The sequence below is a fragment of the Chrysochloris asiatica genome, unplaced genomic scaffold, assembly GCF_000296735.1.
Source record: "Chrysochloris asiatica unplaced genomic scaffold, ChrAsi1.0 scaffold00073, whole genome shotgun sequence".
Lineage (NCBI taxonomy): Eukaryota > Metazoa > Chordata > Mammalia > Afrosoricida > Chrysochloridae > Chrysochloris > Chrysochloris asiatica.
Window position 1 is genome coordinate 5,624,609 of NW_006408591.1, and position 21,358 is coordinate 5,645,966.

At 37.0% G+C, this 21,358-nt stretch overlaps 1 protein-coding gene across 3 annotated transcripts in view; it reads right to left on the reverse strand.

Moving 5' to 3' along the window:
* GABRB2 (gamma-aminobutyric acid (GABA) A receptor, beta 2) overlaps positions 1–21,358 on the reverse strand; it is a 448,146-nt gene that overhangs the window by 102,518 nt on the left and 324,270 nt on the right. The window lies entirely within an intron of this gene.

Here is a 21,358-nt window from a genome sequence, read left to right on the forward strand (position 1 = left end):
GCCAATCCTCAGAAACCCTATACAAGATTGCTAAGAGTCAGAACCAACTGGATGGCACTTGACATCAACAAGAGGTGATTTGTATCACAGCTCTAGAATATTACATGGAACACAAGTAAGCTCTCAATATATGCCTTCAATAAGTAAGTTATAAACATCAAAGCATCTTGAAATAGGTTATATTAGTAACTGGCTTCTTTTTAATGTGTTGGATCCAAATCACATCAAATATATGTAAGTATACAGAAAGGAAGAAAGCTTGCTTGATCTTTATGTAGATGGGAACATTACCATTTTGTTAACATGCTCAAGAACGTTTAGAGGTTTACTTATTATCTGTCCTAAAATGAATAGTTTGTCTCAGTTCACTCTATGCAACAGAGATAATGGTATTTTTGTAAAGTGTTTTATTTACAGCAGAAAACTATTACTCAGGAATTGACTCCTACTATTTTTAATTTGTCAATATGTTACTTCAATTCTCATTCTGTATTCTGCGGTCAACCTCATATTTCTCAAATATTACAATACACAGTGGTGGATACATGGTTTTAGCAAATCAGAAAAGAAAGGATGAGGCAATTGAGATGTGAAATTAGTGTTTAAAGCCAAGTACACACAAAAAGTAAGGTTAGGTAAAAGCAAAAGAAGATGGATATTTTTCTACATATTTTCAGATTTACAAGACTGTCAAATTTAAGCAAATACTAACTTGAATAAGCTAACTGGGCATCCTCTTTAAGTTTTATTATAAATAAGGATCACCAAAATGATTTAATGACTTTTTAAAGTATCTGCATCACCTATAAAACTCTAAAGAATTTAAAGCAGGCTCCCACCTGCCTTCTCAATTTCAGTTATTTTTGCTAAGTGCCTTCAAATCAGTTCGGCCTCATAGCAATTCTATATTGGATTTCCTATGAGTGATGGGTGGGTTTGAGACACAGACCTTTGGTTAGCAGTCCAGTGTTTATCCTAAAGTAGTACAGAGTTATGTCAAAGATAACAACTCAGCAAGATGGTATAGTGAACAAACTTAGGGTTCTCTGCCTTCTACAGCCTACTTCAGTGGAAATGCTCCTCTGCACAATCTCTGCTGATAACCGAGACTATGTCCAAGCTCAGCCAGAACTGAGTACAGTAGGTGGATGTTTTCTTTAGGTTATGTCAGTGAAATGTCTTTCCTAAGAATCTGAAATAAAAATATCGAGAGTTTGAGTCAGTTCAATTATCAGTGGAATAGGAAAACTTTCATAAATTTGGAAAAGGAAGAAAGAGGAGGAACAGAGAGAACATAACTGGCTGAGAGAAAGTAGAAGTTAGTAGTCAAAGTCAGATACCATGGATAAAGGTGCCTGAAGATCTTGAGAAAATCAGAGACAGACAGACAGAGGCATAGATAGAAATATGCTCAGGATCTTGCAGCCTGATTTATGTCCTAGTATCAAGGAATCCTGGGCATACTTGTTTTCCTTTTCTGAGACACCTCCAATATCGCCTGTTGTGCACTTACTCAGTGTATTCATTGAGTTCTTGCTATGCTCCAATCGTTGTTCTAGGCACTTATGGTACACTAGTAAGCAAAATAGATAAAAAACACCTGCTCTCAGGAGGAATATGTCCTAGCAGAAGGAGACAGACAATTACCAATTTAGCCAAAAGGTTAATAAGCAGTGGCAGAATTCTTGTCTTATAAGTGGGAGACCTGGGTTGGATTCCTGATCAATACACCATATGCTCAACTGCCATACACTTGTCAGTGGAAATTTGTGTGTTTCTATGATGTTCAACACATTTCAGCCAGACTTCCAGAATACAATAGCCTAAAAAGAAAGGCCTGGTGATCTACTGCTGAAAATTAGCCCATGAAAATCATACGGATCACAGTTGTTCCTCAGAATTGCGGAAACCAGTTATGAGGCTGGCATGGTGTAGGACTAGGCAGTATTTCATTCTATTGTGCTTGAGTTAGGCGCTAACTGGATGACAGCTAACAATAACAATGAATAATGAGGAGAAGTTAGGAATCACTGTTGTTCAGTGAGTGAGGGAATGAATGGACCAGGTAGGAACAATATTGTTAATTGGCAGCATTATGGGTTTAACTAAAGTTTGCAGCCACAAATTTAAAGTGAGACCATTCGGTGTCCTTTACTTGAGCTACATTTAGTGAGTCTATTTTTTGGGTTTTTTTTAGTATCAAAAAATCCTTGACCAGAATATAAAATTATATAGAAACAGCTTTACCTCCTGGGAAAGCTGTGGGTAACAACTTTTATCTTGATATTTTAGTGATGAAAAACTAGGGCAACATAATATGTGACTCTCATATTTAGAATGATAGGGGAAAAAAAAAAAAAAAAAAACTTCAGTCATGAGTCCTGGTGTGTCACTGTCAACATTTTAATGACGTTAGCCCTAAAGCTTGAATTAATTTTATTCTAAAGTGTATTTTAGGTTATATCAGAGATGGTGCATGTTATATGTCCACACAGGGAGAATCAAGTGAAGAATTTAGGTATAATCCAAAGGGCTAAGAGAATCTCCTATTCATTCGGTAGAATTGACATATAAATACATGTATGAGGGGATTTTGGAAAGTTTGTGAATGAATGGAATTATAAAACAATGGTTTTTTTCCGTGAAGCGCCAACATATTTACATCGTTGTTTTAAAGAGACATCTAGTTGACTGGTGGGTTTCAACCACAAACCTTTCAGTTAGCAGTCCTGTGCTTATCCTACAGCACTACACCAGGACTCCACACACACACACACACACACACACACATATATATTATTAGGTACTATCAAGTTGGTATTGACTCATAGAGACCCTATACACAATAGAATGAAATACTGCCCAGTCCTGCCCCAACCTCACAATCATTACTATGCCTGACCCCAGTGCTGCTACTGTTCTGCTAATCCAACACACTGAGGATCTTCCTTTATTTCTCTGATACTCCACTCCACCAAATGTGATATCCTTTTCCAGGACTGGTTCCTCCAGATAACACGTCCAAAGTATAAGAGATGAAGTCTGACCATCTTGGCTTCCAAGGAGCATTCTGGCTGTACTTCTTCCAACACAGATCTGGTTGTTATTTTGTAAGCTCATAGTGTATTCAATATTCTTCTTCAACACCATAATTCAAATGTGTATATCTATCTAGCTAGCTATCTAGCTATCTAAATGATTGGTTTTACTTGAGTTTTCTGAAAGTTTTCATAATTATCTTTCTTACCTTGTTTAATTAATATAAGCAGTTCATTGACAGGTAAATAGTAAAATTTTTGCCAGGATTTTTTTTTTCCCCAGGAATATTCCATCAGCACATTTCATAATGAACAAAACAAACAAATGAACATATAGATTGATTTTGTTGTTACTATCAAGTTGACTCTGAAAGCCACCTCATGTATAGAAACCAAAAGATGCAATATCTGTTTCATGATCATTTTGTTTTAATAAACTAGAAGGTGCTAGGCATTTTTTTAAAGTACATCAAATAACCTTATTAAAGTGTTATTATTATTTTCAGTGCTTTACAGGTGAAGATTCAGGGACATAAAGAGGTAGAGATCCCTTCTCCAGTTAAATAGTAAATCACAGAATCAGGAATGTATCCCCTCTTGGTGTACCTCAATAGTGTTTTCTTATTTATTATGCATTATCCTTGCTAACTCCCTTATTCAGTATGATTTCACTTGAGACTTTAGACCATAATGCTTAGAGAGTGATTTAAAGTCAATGTTGATAATCATTAATGTTGCAATTATATTCTTGTTGCAAAATAGGATTTGGAAACTGTCCTACCTATTGTGTCTGGATTCTTGTCACTTGACTCTTCCAGAGATACTCCTTAGAACAGGGTTTATTTTTTAGTGGGTTTTCAGTTTACAAGTAATAGATACTAGTTACTTCAGGTGTCCAAAGAACTAGCATTAAACAATCTCAACTCATTTAGAATGAATTCTGTAAAGTCTGCTAAGTTGGCACTTTTATGTCAGAGTCCTTTGTTCTGTCCAATTCCCCAGAGATTCAATGTTATAAAAAGTAACCTAGATTGTAAGAGTACAATAAACCATTTCAAAAGGAAATGATGGTCACAGAAAGGGAGTCTCTTTCAAAACTGCATCTAAAATGAAAACTATGACGGATACAGTTAGCTCCAAGGCAGAATGTTGCTGATGAAGCAATGTCTAGAGAATACCTATTATCTCTCCATCACTTAAGAATTTCTGTTTCCACTCCTTTTAGCTATGAAATAGGCAAATGATTGTTCTCCACATTTGGATATTTGAATCTCATTCAAGTAAATGTTCACAAAAGAATATAAATTTAGATCCAATCATTTGACATTATCTGAGCAAAAGCAGCAGAGATCTAATTTAACCAAAGAAAAATTTCTTTCCAAATGTCTGTCATTTGAGAAACTTGAGGACAGAAATAACAGTCACTGTTGCCGTGCTTGCTTAGGACATTGAAAGTGCTCAATTAATGCTGTACTGAAGGAATGGTGAATGTATGAATGAATAAATGATGCCCCATTTTAAACATAAAAGTCAGGACATGGTTACTAGGATGAAAAATTGGCCATTATCTACTCTATTGTTGATTACAATTCCCAAATAACTCTCTAAAGGAAAGTTGACCCTATAGGAACTCTAGATATTGCTATAAAATATATTATACTCTTAAGAAAATTTCACCAGCTGCTCCTTGGAAACCCTATACAGGGATTCTATGAATTGGAACTGACTAGACAACACTCAACAATAGCAAGGAAAAGTAAAACAAAACAAAACCTGAGAGATAATATGCACATTTAAAGTCTCTAGATAGGAGACTTAATTCTCTTGATGTCCATAACCAATATTAAGTTATCTCTTTGAATTTCTTGATGTCACAATCTAGCAATTTTATAAACTATTTCACATTGTCCACATCATAGAAATTTTCTGCTTATGATTTCAAAGATATATTTGTTGTTGTTGCTGTTGTTAAATGCTGTTGAGTTGATTCTGGCTCATATCAACCCTGTATAGTTTCTGAGGAGCAGTTAGTGGGTTTGAACTGGCCACCTTGAAGTTAGCACTTAAATGTTCATCCTTCATCAACACATTAGGATGCCAAAATTGAATTAAAACACATAATGTTGTTATAAAGACATAATGAGTCATTATTGTTGTTAAGTGCTGTTGAGTCTGTTATGAAAAATAGCAACCCTGTATAGAGTTTCTGAAGAGTGGTTGATGGGTTTGAACTGTCGACCTTATAGTAAGCAGTTCAGTGCTTATCCTACAGCATCACACCAGAACTCATATAATGAGACCGTCCACATGAAAATGCTCAACATAAGACCTGGCATTGATCAATGCATCATTATTATTATTATAACTTCAAACACAATATTAAAAATAACCTGTTACATAGTTTAAGTTTGCTTGAATATTAAGAGCTATCTATATATTTTTTTCTCTCCAAAATTTCTGGGGTGTTGTACTTAATTCAATTGTTTACTTCCACATTTACTAACATAATAATTTATGTGGGCAAATATACTTGCTCAATATTGGCTCTATCTGTCTCAATTGTATCCTTTATAAAGACTAGTTTTTCCTCATAGTCAAAAGATGCCAAGAAATGTCACTTTGAATGTCAGAAAGCATCATCACATATTTCAAAGTTTAATGGGAACCACACTTACATTTAAAGACCAAGTTTAGCTTCAAAACATTCACACCAGGAAATAGTCAACATTAAATTTATCCTTCAAAGACAAGAAGGTATTTTAAATAAAGAAAGAAAGAAAAAGATTCATCTGGAATGAAAACTTCTAAGTCTCTTTATACACAGGCGGGCAACTCAGCTGAGATTCCATTCATTTCACAAAGCCTACCTACTATAGAGTGCCAAATTTACTGTCTAATATACATGGGTAAGTTTGAGCTCTCAAGCTACCATGATTTAATTTTGTGAGCTCATTTCACACAAATGTACTGTTTAATTCATGATAATATGCATGCACAGAAAATTTCCGTCTCATAAAATATTTAAAAATCAAATTCAGAGGGAAAACAAAAGAAAACAATGTTGAGAAAGGTAGATAGAGTAGAGCACTCACAAACGAAGGCAAAAATGTCCACACAACCATCCTTTCCTGGAATTAAAAGTTGAAAGCTAACTTAATTAGTGTGACAGTGAATGGTCAATTATAGGCTAATGGTATAATGACAGACCTCGATATAATTGTGTTAGATATTAGAGGTTTGGGGATGGCATGCTGAGTACAATAAATATATATCATTTTCAAGATGTCTGCACTTACAGAGCTGGCAAAGTAATATTTTTACAAGACTAGTTCAGTTTCCACCATTGGTTAGACCTGTAGCTTTAGAAAAGGGATACTCTCTCTCAATGATCAATTTCTCATAAAATTAAATGGTTATATGATACTTGTACTAATTCATAGGATTATTAAAAATACTGAAAATTTTACATGAGAAAATGTCTATGAAAGTTATTTGAAGTAAAAAAAATTTAATATCAGAACAACTTGCACACAGTAAGTAAAATCATAATCAAGAGAAACTCAGAGAAACTCAGTCTCTTAATTTCCGCTATCATACTCTGTATCACTGATTTTGTTGTTGTTAGGGTGCGATCAAGTCGGTACCAACTCATAGCGACCCTATGCACAGCAGAATGAAACACTGCCTGATCCTGGGCCAATCTCACTACTGTTGCCACACTTGAGTTCATCGATGCTGCCACTTGGCCAATCCATCTTGTTAGGGGTCTTCCTCTTTTTCTCTGTCCATCCACCTTACCAAACATGATATCCTTCTCCACTAACTGGTCCCTCTATATCACTGAAGCTTCTGTTAATTTTTTTTTTTTTTCCAAATTTCATTTATACTTTTGTAAATATCTCAGATCCTCTACCTATTCTGAACTTCCCAAACTATCAAATTAATTTTTTTTTTCTTTCCTAAACTACAGGATGTTTTGTGCCTTATAAAGTCAGTTCTCAATCCTGTGCCATAATCAGTGTCTCAAAGCTATCTCCACACACAGTGGGCAGGTGAAGTAACTAAATGCAAAAATGATAAGGTCATCTTTCCACTTGAAAGCCTTTGATCAGCTCTCAGTCACATATTGAGTAAATCTCAAAAACAAATCCCCAGAACAAATGCTAAAACATTCAAAAGTGGACACTAAATTCTTGATTACTAGGGAAAAGGGTTTAAGTTTGATGGTCTACATCTTGGAAATGACCTTCAGTCCTTGAGCAGCAAGGGATAATGAAGCAGGGTACAGATTCATCTAGAAATTGTTTAGATATTATGAAAGATTGTTGTTGTTTTTAAGTGTCCTTGAATCGGTTCTGACTCAGAGCGACCTTGTATAGAAATTCTGAGGAGTGGATGGAGGATTTAAACTTTTAATCTTGCAATTAGCAGTCCATATCTATTTTACCGTGCCAGTCCAAGACTCCTTATGGAAGTTGTTGATGTTGTTGTTGTTAAATAGTTCAAACAGTCTCCAATTCAGAATGACCCTATATTGGGGTGACAAGGAGTGGATAGTGAGTTTGAACCACTGACCTTTTGGTTAGCAGTACAGTGTTTATCCTACATTGCCATACAGGGTTCCTTATGAAAGACACAGGCACATAAAAGTTCTAGGCTCAGAAGTTATACTCTATAGGTCTACAGACATTGGTTTACAGTTATTACTTATTGCCAAAATTTAACATTTCTAAATTCTCCTTTTTTAAAAAAATTAAATTTTATAAATAGTCTTCAGGAGTTTAGTAGAGATTTTCTACTGAATATGCTGCATACGTTTGCATCTGGTCTCACCAACTGATTTATAATACCTTTCTTTTTAAATGTTCTACTGTGGTGGTTTATTAAGAGTATGATGGCACAATGGGTTAAGTTTTGGGCTATTAACACAGAAGGTTAATTATGAGTGGTTCTGTGGGTGAAAGATGAGGCTTTCTGCTTCCAAAAGATTTACAGCCTTGGAAACCCTATACAGGGTCGCTATGAGTTGGAATTGACTCTACAGCACATAACCACCACTACCATCAATAGAACAAAGAACAGGCACTAGGAATTGATGAAATAAAAATTGAAATCTTTCAAGATAGTGAGGTGGCACAGAAGCACTCATATCTGCCAAGAAATTTGGAAGACACCTATCTGGCCGACTGATTGGAAGAGATCCATATTTGCGCCCATTCCAAAGAGAGGTGACCGAACGGAATGCAGAAATCATCGGACAATCTCTTTGATATCTCATGTGAGTAAAGTTTTGCTAAAGGTAGTACAGAAATGGCTACAATCATACATTGACAAAATACTTCCAGAGGTTCAATCAGGATTCAGAAGAGGCCGTGGAATGAGGGATACCATTGCTGATGTCCGATGGATCTTGGCTGAAAGCAGAGAATATCAGAAAGATGTTTACCTGTGCTTTATTGACTATGCAAAGGCTTTCAATTGTGTGGATCATGACAAGCTATGGACAACATTGTGAAGTATGAGTATTCCGGGACACTTAATTGTGCTCATGAGAAATCTGTACCTGGACCAAGAGGCTGTTGTTGGAATAGAACATGGGAACACTGAATGGTTTAAAATTAAGAAAGGTATGCGACAAGGTTGTATTCTTTCACCACACTTATTCAACCTTTATGCTGAGCAAATCATACAAGAAGCTGGATTCTATGAAGAAAAATGTGACATCAGGATTGGAGGAAAGCTCATTAACAATGTGCGATATGCAGATGATACAACCTTGCTTTCTGAAAGTGAGAGGACTTAAAACATTTACTGGTGAAGATCAAAGAGCACAGTCTGGATTACATCTCAATGTCAAGAAAATAAAAATCCTCACCACTGGAACAATAAACAACATTCTTATCAATGGAGAAAAGATTGAAGTTGTCAAGGACTTCATTCTTCTTGGATCAACTATCAACATTCACGGAAGTTGCAGTGAAGAGATCAAATGATGTACTGCATTAAGCAAATCTGCTCCACAAGACCTTTTTAAAGTGTTGAAGAGCAAATATGTCAACTTGAAGACTAAGGTGCGTCTGACCCAAGTCATGGTGTTTTCAATAACCTCATATGTGCTGGACAGTGAATAAGGAAGACCGTAGAAGAATTGATGCCTTTGAGTTATGGTGTTGGAGGAGAATACTGAAAGTGCCATGGGCTGCCAAAAGAACCAATAGATCTGTTTTGAAAGAAGTGCAGCCAGAGTGCTCCTTAGAGGCCAAGATGGCCAAACTTCGTCTCTCATACTTCAGACATATTGTCAGGAGGGGCCAGTCGCTGGAGAAGGATATCATATTTGGTAAGGTAGAAGGTCAGAGAAAATAGAGGAAGACCCCCAATGAGATGGATTGGCCAAGTGGCAGCATCAATGGACTCAAGTGTGGCAACAATAGTGAGGTTGGCCCAGGATCAGGCAGTGTTTCATTCTTCATCACTATGGGTCGGTACTAACTCAATGGCACCTAACAATAACAACAAATTTTGGTGGTTGGAACTAACTGGCCGACTGGCAGGAGAAAGACAAGGAATTCCTTTTCAGTAAAGATTTACAGGTTCAGAAACCCTATAGAGGCTATTCTACTCTGTCTTATAGGATTTCTATGAGTAGGAATAAACTCAAAAGCAGTGGTTTTTGCAGTGGGGTATTTATTGCTCTAAAGCAACTCAGGGAAATGAGGAGGTAAAAGAGCTGAACAGAAAATTTCAAAGGGCCACTCCAGATGACAAAATATGATAATGAAATGAGTAAAGACCTGGAGTTAGAAAACCAAAGGGGAAGAACACTCTCAGCATTTCTAAAGCTGAAATAACTGAAGAAAAAATCCAAGCATCCACTTTCAATAATTAGTGATTCCATGGGCAAAATGATGCAGAAGGCATCAAAAGAAGATAGAAGAAACACACAGAGTCATTGTACAAAAAGAAATGGTCAATGTTCAACCATTTCAGGAGACAGCATGTTATCAAGAGTCAATGAAATTCTAGTGAAGGTATAATTTCTAAGTGAACTAAAGGCATTGGCAAAGACCATCCTGGGAAATGATGGAACACAGAAATCTTTCAACAAACTGATGCTATCTGTAATAGGATAATCTTCATACACTTGGAGGGAATACCAGTTAATACTACTATTATTCAAATGTATGTACCAATTAATTATTGCTGCTGATTTTGGAATGTGAATTTTGGAAACAAAGAGGGAGGTTCAGCAGTTGGGAAATATGGTTTTAGTAATAGAAATAATGCTTTAGATTGAATGACTGGATTTTTCAAGACCAAGAACATATTCATCGCAAATACCTACTTGAACTAACATAAAAGGAGACAATATATACAGACCTCACCAGATGGAATACACAGCAATTACATTGACTACATCTGTGGAAAAAGACAGTAGAAAAGCTCAATGTCATCAATCAAAACAAGGCCAGGGACTGACTGGAATATACCACCGATTGCTCGTATGCAAGTTCAGGTTGAAACTGATGAAACTTAAAATAAGTAAAAGAGAGTCAAAATATGACCTTGAAAATGTAAGAATATACCACACTCATGAATAAGAAGACTTAATATGAAAATGTCAATACTACCCAAAGAAATCTATAGATATAACACAATCCCAATCCATATTCTAACATCATTCTTTAAAGAGATGGATAAACTAATCAATAACTTAATATGGAAAGGAAAGAGACCTTAGATAAGCAAAGCACTACTTAATAAGAAGAACAAAGTTGGAGGTCCTTCACTTCCTGATCTCAAAATTTACTACACAGCCACATTGGTCAAAATAGTGAAACAACAAAAGATACATAGATCAAAAAACAAAGTTGAGAATCCAGAAATTAATCCATTCACATACAGATCTTTGACATAGCATCAAAATACAGGAAGTGGGGAAGAAGTGGTCTCTTCAACAAATAGTACTGGCAAACTTAGAAATCCATATGCAGAATAATGAAATAAGATTCATATCTAACATCATATGCAAAAACAAACCCCACATGGACTAAAGACTTAAATGTACAACTTAGAACTAAAAGATCTTCAGTGAAAACATAGAGACAAACTTAGGGGCTCTAATACATGTCATACACATACTATTAAACATTACAAAACCACACAAACAGTACAAGACAAAGTAGATATCTGGGATCTCCTAAAATTTAGAAACCAATGTGTATCAAAAGATTCTACCAAAAGAGTAAAAAGGGGGCCAACAGATTGGGGAAATTTTTCTGCAACGACATATCAGACAAGTGACTAATATCTAAAATTTATAGAAAACTACAACATTTCTACAAGAAAAAGGCAAATAACTCAATTAAAAATGGGCTCAGGGCAGGAACAAACACTTCAACAAGGAAGACGTTCAGGCAGCTAGAAAGCATATGAAGAAATGTCCTTGATCAGTGTCATTTTGTTGCTGTTGTTAGGTACCATGGAGTTGGTACTGACTAATAGCAACTCTATGCACAACAGAACGAAACACTGCCTAGTCCTGGGCCAACCTCGCAATCATTGCTACGTTTGAGCACATTGATATTGCCATTTTGCTAATCCATCTCACTGGGGTTTCTTCCTCATTTTTTTCCAACCCTCCACTTTACCAAACATGATATCATATCGTTCTCCAGGGACTGGTCCCTCCAGACCATATGTCCAAAATATGAGAGATGAAGTCTAACTATCCTGGCTTCCAAGGAGCACTCTGTGTTCTTCCAACACAGATTTGTTTGTTCTTTAGGCAGTCCAAAATACTTTCAATATTCTCCTCTAACACCAGAACTCAAATGCATCAATTCTTCTGTGTTCTTCTTTATTCATTATCTAACTTTCATGTGAATATGAAGTTATTGAAAACATCATGGCTTGAGTCAGGCACACCTTGTCCTCAAACTGACATCTTTACTCTTGAACACTTTAAAGAGGTCTTGCATAGCAGATTTTTCCCATGTAATACATTGTTTGATTACTTGACTGCTGCTTCCATGAGTGTTGATGGTTGATTTGAGCAAAATGAAGGCTTTGACACTTCAATCTTTTCTCCATTTATATGACAAACTTACAGAGGAGTGGTGGCTTTAGTTATTAGAGAGATACAAAAAAACAAAACAAAACAAAAACCCCAGAATAGTGGAGAACCTGGGACATGCCTACATTGCTTGTGGGACTTTAAACTGGTTCAACTCCTCTGGAATATGGTATGTCATTCCTCAGAAAGTTGGAAGTAGAAATACCATAGGACGCAGTAATCTGTCTACCTAGTATATAACCACTGGCTACAGGGTAGAAATATGTTAGCTTAGGTGACACAGAAGGCAATATACAAGAAGAGGAAGGGTGGCAGAAGAATAATGAACATAGGTGAAGACACAGGACATATGTATGGGCTACAAGTGATAGAGATAAATAGTAATGTATATATATATATGTAAGAATAAAAGTATTTTATGCATAAATACATGGATTGAGACATAGTTTGATAGGTAAGGAAGGACTAATGGTATATATAAATAAATATAAACATGCATAAATAAAAATAAATAAAATCTGTGATGCCTTGAATTTACTTAGTATGGCTTCTCTACCAACGTCTTCGTAATTCCCACCAAGTGACTGTATGCAGCCATGCAAATGAGGTGTATGGTTAGTTTTGACCTTCAGCTAAGTTTAAAAAGAGCCTCAGAAGAAGAGATGGAAGACCCCAGGATCATGAAGAAGGAAGAGCGTGAGTGACACATTAGATTCCTACCTAGAGAAACAGCAACAGCAGAGTTGACAGCAGAGTCAAAGGCAGAGGCAAAGGCAAGGCAAGGCAAAGACAACAGGTCATGGCATGGTGAGACAGAGCAGCTTTGAACTCTAGACCCATGGACTGAGTACTGTTTAGTGCCTACATTCACAGACTGGCTAAAAGAACTTTGTAACACTTGCCAAGCAAGGCAGAAGCCAAGGGACCACATGACTGAGAGGCCATAGACAAGAGTGAGGCATGCCTGCAGCATGGGAAACAAGAGGCTTTCCTGACTGGAGAACTGTTGCATCCTGAGTTGATTTTGATCCTGAATTGTACCCTATTCACTTCCCTAATAAACCCCATAATTGTATTATTATGAGTTCTGTATGGCCATTGCAATGTATTATCGAACCCAGATATGAAGTAAAGAGTGTTGTGGGATGGGTGTTTTGTGTCAGAACAGGGTAAAGAAGGTTGTAGGGTGGAAGCATGTCTGACCTCTGTTTCATAGGAATCAGCCTGGGGTTGATTTTGTATTTGTTTTTCTTTCTCCCTTATGAAGTCAGGGGAAGTTAAACAAGGCTCCACATGGCTTTTGTAATATCCTAATATTATATAAGAGTTTAAAAGAGGACATTTATATATTAGCATTTACCTTTTATGCAAACTAAACTATGAATTTGGTAGAGAATACATCAAACAAAATGAGGACAATTTCCTCGATATTATCAAACATCTGAAGGCAATGAGTTGATGGTTCTGACAGTTCAGGACCATAATCTCATGGGACACTATGGTCAAGTGGCATAACATAGTCCACAAAGACAATGTTCTACATCCTGCTTGGGTGAGTAGCGTCTGGGATCTTGAAAGCTCGAGAGTGGCCGTCTAAGGTGCAGCTATTGATCTCTCCATGTGTGGAAGAAAGAAGAGTGATAAGAATTGAAAAGTCTTGGAATCAATTAGTCCAATGGACTAACAGAACATATGAACATTAGTCTCCATGACACTGAGACCAGGAAATGAGCCAGTGCCAGGCTACCACTACCAACTGCCCTGAAAGTGATCACAGTAGATGATCCTGGATATACAGAAAGCAAATGTGGAACAAAACTGAACAATTTAATAAAAAATTTCCAAAAAAAAAAAAAAAAAAAGACCAAGTTCACTGGTCAAAAAGAACCTGAGATTGTGGCCCTCAACTACCCTTCACATCTGGAAAGGAACTCATCCCTCATGGTCCAATTTTCAGACATGCAGTGTGTGACAGAAACCGTAGCATGTTATGCTCACCATGAAACAGTCAAACATTCAAAATCAAAAGGTCAACATTTGACTAAAGACAAATTTGTGATGGGATGGGAAGGTGGTTAGAATGCAAATAGGGACCACAGGGAGGAAGTAGGATAACTGTTGTTGTGTAGAAGGGATTGTAATCACTAAGATGAAACAGTGTATGATTTGTTTTACATTAACATGATGCTCTTGTCTGTAAACCTTTGCTCAATTCTCAATAAAAAGTTACAAAGTAAACCAGCAACAAAATATGACCTTGAATATATTCCACCCTAATTTACAGACCATCTGAAGAACAGAATTGATGCATTAGAATCTAATCAACGAAGACCAGAAGAGTTATTCGATGACATCAAGGACGTCATACAGGAAGAAAGCAAATGACAGGAAAGGAAGAAAAGACCAAATTGAATATCAGAAGAGATTCTGAAACTTGCTTTGAAGCATAGAGGAGCTAAAGTGAATGAAAGAAATGAACAGGTAAAAGTTGAACAGAAAGTTTCAAGGGGCAGTATAAGAAAACAAAGCTTTGGACTATAGTGAAATGTGGGAGGACTTGGAGTTAGAAAACCAAAAGGGGAGGACATGCTTATTATTTCTCAAGCTGAAAGAACTGGAGAAAAAATTCAAGCCTGGTCTTGCAGTATTAAAGGATTCTATGGGTAAAATCTACCACTCGTCTTTCAGTTTGTCATACTGTAGTATTTTAAATACCAGCAGGGCCACTTATGATAGACAGGTTTCGAATGAGCTTCCCGATGAAGACAAACTAGGAAGAAGGACAAAAGGACTACTTTAGAATAGTTATTCACTAAAAACTTTATGAATAACAGTGGGACACTGTCAGCACCAGATTATCGAATATTGAAGCATGATGAAGAACACCAGCATATTGTCAAATATAGAGCTGGAAGCTGATCCTCTCAGGTTGGTGGGTCATGATATTTTCAATAACCTCATATGCATGTGAAAGTGAATAAGGAAGACCATAGAAAAATTGATGCGTTTTAGCTATGGTGTTGGAGGAGAATATTAAAAGTTCCATGGACTGACAAAAGAACACATCAATCTGTGTTGGAAATAGTACAGCCAGAATGCTCCCTGAAAGCCAAGATGGCCAGACGTAATCGCTCATACTTTGGACCTATTGTCAAGAGGGACCCAGTCTCTGTAGAAATATATCATGTTTGGAAAATGGAGGGGCAGAAAAAAAGAAATAGACCCCAATGAGATGGATCGATACAGTGGCAGCAGCGATAGGCTCAAATGTAGCAACAATTGAGAATGGCACAGGACTGGGCAGTGTTTTGTTTTATTGTGCATAGGGTCACCATGAGTCAGTGGTGACTCAATGGCACCAAATAACAAATGGGTAAAATATTGAATGATGTAGAAAGCATCAAGAACAGATAGAAGGAATACACAAAGTCACTGTACCAAAAGTAATGATCGATGTTCAATCATTTCAAGAGGCTGTTGTTGTTAGGTGCCATTGAGTTGGTACCGACTCATAGTGACCTTATGCACAGCAGAACAAAACACTGCCCTATCGTAGGCCAACCTCACTACTGTTGCCATGCTTGAGTCCATTGATGCTGCCACTTGGCCAATCCATCTCATTGGGGGGGAGGGGGTCTTCCTCTTTTTCTCTTACCCTCTACCTTACCAAACATGATATCCTTCTCCAACGACTGGTCCCTCCTGACAATATGTCTGAAGTATGAGAGACAACGTTTGGCCATCTCGGCTTCCAATGAGCACTCTGGCTGCACTTCTTCCAAAACGGATCTATTGGTTCTTTTGGCAGCCCATGGCACTTTCAGTATTCTCCTCCAACACCATAACTCACAAGCATCAATTCTTCTACGATCGTCCTTATTCACTGTCCAGCTTTTGCATGCATATGAGGTTATTGGAAATACCATGTCTTGGGTCAGGTGCACCTTAGTCCTCAAGCTGACATGTTTGCTCTTCGACACTTTAAAAAGGTCTTGTGCAGCAGATTTGCCTAATGCAATACGCTGGTTGATTTCTTGACTGCTGCTTCCATGAGTGTTGATAGTTTATCCAAGAAGAATGAAGTTCTATTTCAAGAGGTAGTATATGTTAAAGAACCTATGATACTGAATAAAAAGTCCAACTTGTATTGAAAACACTGGCAAATAACAAGCCTCTAGGAAATGACAGAATACAAACTGAAATCTTCCAACAAAATGATGCAGCACTGGAGTTGCTCACTCATTTATGCCAGCTCATCACAAGAGATCCAGATTTTGTGACCATTCCAAAAAGAGGTGCCCTAACAGTGAAGAAATTACAGAAATATCATTATCACATGCAAGTAAACTTTTGCTGAAGATATTTCAAATACAGTTGCAACAGTATATCAACAGGGAACTGACGGATATCCAAGTGGGATTCAGAAGAGGATGAGGAACTAGGACTATCATTGCTAATGTCAGATGGATCCTGGCTGAAAGCAGAGAATACTAAAAAGATGTTTTCTATGCTTTTTGACTATGTGAAGGTTTTCAACTATGTAGTTGTTGTTGAGTACTGTTGAGTTGTTCCCAATCCATTGTCATTGTTAAGTGCTGGTGAGTTGATTCTGACCCATAGCGACCCTGTATAGGGTTTCCAAGGAGCAGCTGGTGAGCTTGAACCACTGACCTTGCAGTTCAAAGCAACTATGGTGTCCAGTGCATTAACCCGTAACACCACACCAGGACTCTGATCCATAGTGACCCAAGGAGCTTCCAAGACACGACTGGTGAGTCTGAACTGCTGATCTTGTGGTTCAAATAGCCCTTGCAATCCTGTGTTTATCCTACAGTGCCACACAAGGATTCCATGATAAACTATGGATAACATTGCCAAGAATGGTGTTCCAGAACACTTAACTGTATTTATGAGGAAGCTGTATACAGATCAAGAGACAGTTGTTAGACCAGTACAAGGGGATACTGAATGGTATAAAATCAGTTAAGATGTGTGCAAGGGTTGTTTTCTTTCACCTTACTTATTCAATCTGAGCAAATAATCTATGAAATTGGATTATATGAAGAAGAACATGGCATTAGGATTAGAGGAAGACTGATTAAGACCTGTGATATGCACATAATACAACCTTGTTTGTTGAATGTGAAAATGACTTAAAGAATTTACTGATGAAGATCAAAGATTATGACCTTCAATATGGATTGTGCTTCTGTGTAAAGCAAACAATTATCCTCAAAACTAGACCAAGAAATAACACCATGATACATGGGGAAAAAAAGATTGAAGTTGTCAAAGAGTTTATTTTGCTTTGATCCAAATTCAACTCTCTTGAAAGTAGCAGTCATGATATCAAAGGAGGTATTGCTTTAGGCAAATATGCCTCAGAAGACCTCTTTAAAATATCAAAGAGCAAAGATGTCAGTTTGAAGACTAAGGTGTGCCTGACCTAAGGAATTGTGTTTTCAGTAGCCTCAAATGCTTTTGAAAGTTGGGCTATGAATCTGGAAGATTGTAGAAGAATCCATACATTTGCATTTTGATGTTGGAGAAGAATATCCAAAGTACCATGGACTTCCAGTAAAACATACAGATCTGTGTCGGGAAAAGTACAGTAAAACTACTCCCTAGATGCCAGAATGGTGAAACTTTGTCTTTTCACATTGGACATATTATCAGGATGGCCGAAACCCTGGAGAAGGATGTCATGCTTGGTAAAGTGAAGGATCAGTGAAAAAGTGGAACACCTCCAACAAGATAGATCTATAAAGTTTCAGCAGCAATGGGCTCAAAGGTAACAACTGTAAGGATGGTGTAGGGCCAGGAAGTTTTTGCTCTGTTATGCATAGGGTCATGATGAGTCTGAAGCAGCTTGATGGTACCTAACAACAACAACAAAGACAGTATCTGCAACACTACACTTGATAATACCAACACTTGTGAAGATAGTGCAGTCCTGGGCAATGCTTCATTTTGTTGTACATGGTGTCATGATGACAGTGTGACAGCAACAACCGCCACCACCTCCAACAACAAAAAGGAGTCCTGGTGTGGTGTTGTTGGATAAGCATTGGACTGGTAACCACAAATAGGCAGTTGTAACCCACCAATCACTCCTCAGAAACACTTTTCAGGGTTGCTATGGAACCAACTTGCTAACAGTTAGGAGTCCTGTTGTGGCACTGTGGATTAATTCACTGGACTACAAGGTTAGTTTGAACAGCAAGATCAGCATAAACCCTATACAGAGTCACTGTGGGTCTGAAAGCCTCACTTTACAACAATAACAACAACAAAGGCATCTGTTTCTTGTTTTGGTACTTTTCTTCCCTTTTGTAAGCACTGAAGCTCTCGTGTCTGCCTAGGAGCCTATGATTTTCTAAAGAAGACATAATAGAAGGTTGGATAAGAGATGTGGGGTCAGACAAGAAGATAAGAATTCATTTGAAAGAAGACTCCATAGAACCTGTTAAATATTAGATGGAAGGGAAAAGGAATAATTTTAGTGAATTAAGTCTTTCAATTTTCTCCCTGATAGACTGCAGTTTATTCCATCTCTACTTGGGGTCAAGATTTCACATTCAGAAAAGTGCTTGCAATTAAGTCATAGGGTTGTGCCAATCAATTTTTATTTTTAGAAATTGGTGTTATCAGAAAACATTTTAAAAGAAGCTAGATATCCTTGCCTTTTAATGTTGACAACTAAGCAACACCTATGTGCCCCACAGGACCTGAAGGTCCACTTTTGGAAACTTGTAACCCTGGAGTTTTTCCTGCCTCCAGATATCTTTAGCTTTTTTTATTAGAATAACTTGCTTTGTAAATTCTGAAAAAGTTCCCAGTTTTTCTGTGTGGCTGTGAGAAGATCAGTATGCCCAAATCTCAGCTGTGAAACAGATTTCCTGCAGGGAACAGGCAGATCCTGCTGAGAGACCATTGAATTGTTCTCAATTAAGAAGTCTTAAGAGCAATATAATTTTTCCCAGAAATACTATTTTAAAGTGACAGTTTTAATTTTAGACTTTGTTGATAAGAATATGCATTTAAGTGTATATATATATATATATATATATATATATATACAGCCTCTTTTCCTTTAAAAGTTGTTAATTTATATGAGATCAAATTGAAGTTTGCCCTTAATGGGGGATGAACAAATGATTTAGTTTACATAAATAAAAATAATTAAAACCTAATTCATTATGAAAGAAAGAAATCAAACAGCTCACTTTAACTGCAGAGAAACAAGTGAGAAAGTGAAGAGAGAAGGGAGTGAGAGAGTGAGAGAAAGAGAAAGTAAGAGGCAAGAGGAAAACAATGATACAAGAAGGGTGAAGAGAAGGGGAAGACAAAAAGAAGACAGAGAAGGGGGACAGGAAAGAGGGGTGCATAGAAAGAAAAGAGCATATGGAAACTGCAATCTTTGATATGAGGTAATTAAATCCATCAAGATGCCATTAAAATTCTTGCAGGGAAGAAAAGTTTATTTCTGCCCTTGGGAATGGATTTGCTAAGCCTCATATAGAATGTCTACTATAAATTTGCTACATTCTCAAAAAACTAGAGTCTAAACCCTAGACAGGATCACTATGAGTCAGAAAGGACTCAACGACACTTAACAACAGCAGCAACCATATTAATATTCATATGAACATTATAATACAATATTCTTCAATACATTTGCCTGTATTATTTGTACTTTATTTTGAGTTTAACATTAAATAGTGACTTTCTTATAATACACTTAATGTTGTTGTTGTTATGTGCCGTGGAGTCAGTTCCAACTCATAGCAACCCCGTACAGGGTTTCTGAGGCTGTAGATCTTTACAGGAGCAGAAAACCTCATCTTTCTCCCATGGAACTGCTGACCGTGAGATTAGCAGCCCAATTCATAATCACTACGCTAACAGAGCTCCTTAATACACTTAATAAGGTAATAATAATGCCAAGGGAATTTTTCTGACTGATATATTCAGATCTTTCTTGTAACTAATCAAGTTGTGTCTATTTTCTGGGATGCTCTTTCCAACCCCTCAAGACCAACTATACCACTAATGTGTTTTTCTTCCAGTAAATTTTTATCTGTCATTTCAGTGATTACTAAAGCTCAGAGCCTAATGGTAATTACTAAGAAAGAAACAAACAAAAGGTTAAGGTCTAGTTCATTAAAGTATGGTGTTGGGATATGTCCATTTCAACATTTCAAGAAGATATATCCATTTCAAGAATGAACAGTAAAATATTACATATAGGAAAACAACTGAAAGACTTACCATAATGAAGACATATAGTGTATTAAAGCAAGTGTCAGTAGGTCTCCTAGGCTTTTGTTGAACAGAAGGTAGACTTAGCTCAATTTAACTACCACCAATAAACGACCAAAACCCCCATCTAACTTCAAGTTATTTTCAACTCCCAGTGACTCTATAGGACAGAGTAGAACTGCTCCATTGGGCTTTCAAGGCTGTAAATCTTTATGGTAGCTAATTGCCACATCTGCAGAGCAGACAATGGGTTGGAAGCATTGATTTTTTCGTTAGTCGTCAAGTGCTTAACTACTGTGCCACTAGGGAACCATTAATCAACTTCTGAACTTCAAAATCTGAACCTAGCCCCAGTTTTGAGCTACCTGACTAGTATAGAAATATAGTTGAAAATAATTTTAGAACTAGTGGCTTGGGAAAGCCAATCCTGAAAGAGGAATGTGAACAGACCTACTATCTCTATTTGTCAAAATGTGCCGGGGAGTTTGGCAGCCACACTCTGTAAATCTGTCATTTTTGCCTAGAGGAAAGTGTGCACTGTAACATCCCATTGACTGTGAATCATCAAAGAAATTTGCTCTCTTTTCTTCTCCTCCAGCATTCAATTAGGCATTTTGGCAAGACCAGGTACTCAATGTCTTCTAGCAAAGGAATTTAATTTTCTATTACTTGTAAATAAAGTAACAATTTAGCAGTCCACACACTATAAAAATTCTTCTGCCAGAAATCATCCACCTTTATTACTCACTGGACAAAACTGAAGAGGAGACAAGAGGTGATTGAAAATGTGCCCTTGGTGACTATGTAGGTGGAAGAGTCAGAGCTCAGCTCTTGAGAAAGTCAGCATCAACTTTGCTATTGATGTCCTACAGTAAAGAAGTGATGCTTCTGGCTTATTTCTGGGGGAACAATATTTTAAAAGACAAGTATAATTTTTTGGTACTATTTAAGAGCATTTCTATACTTTTTTTTTTTTTTTTTT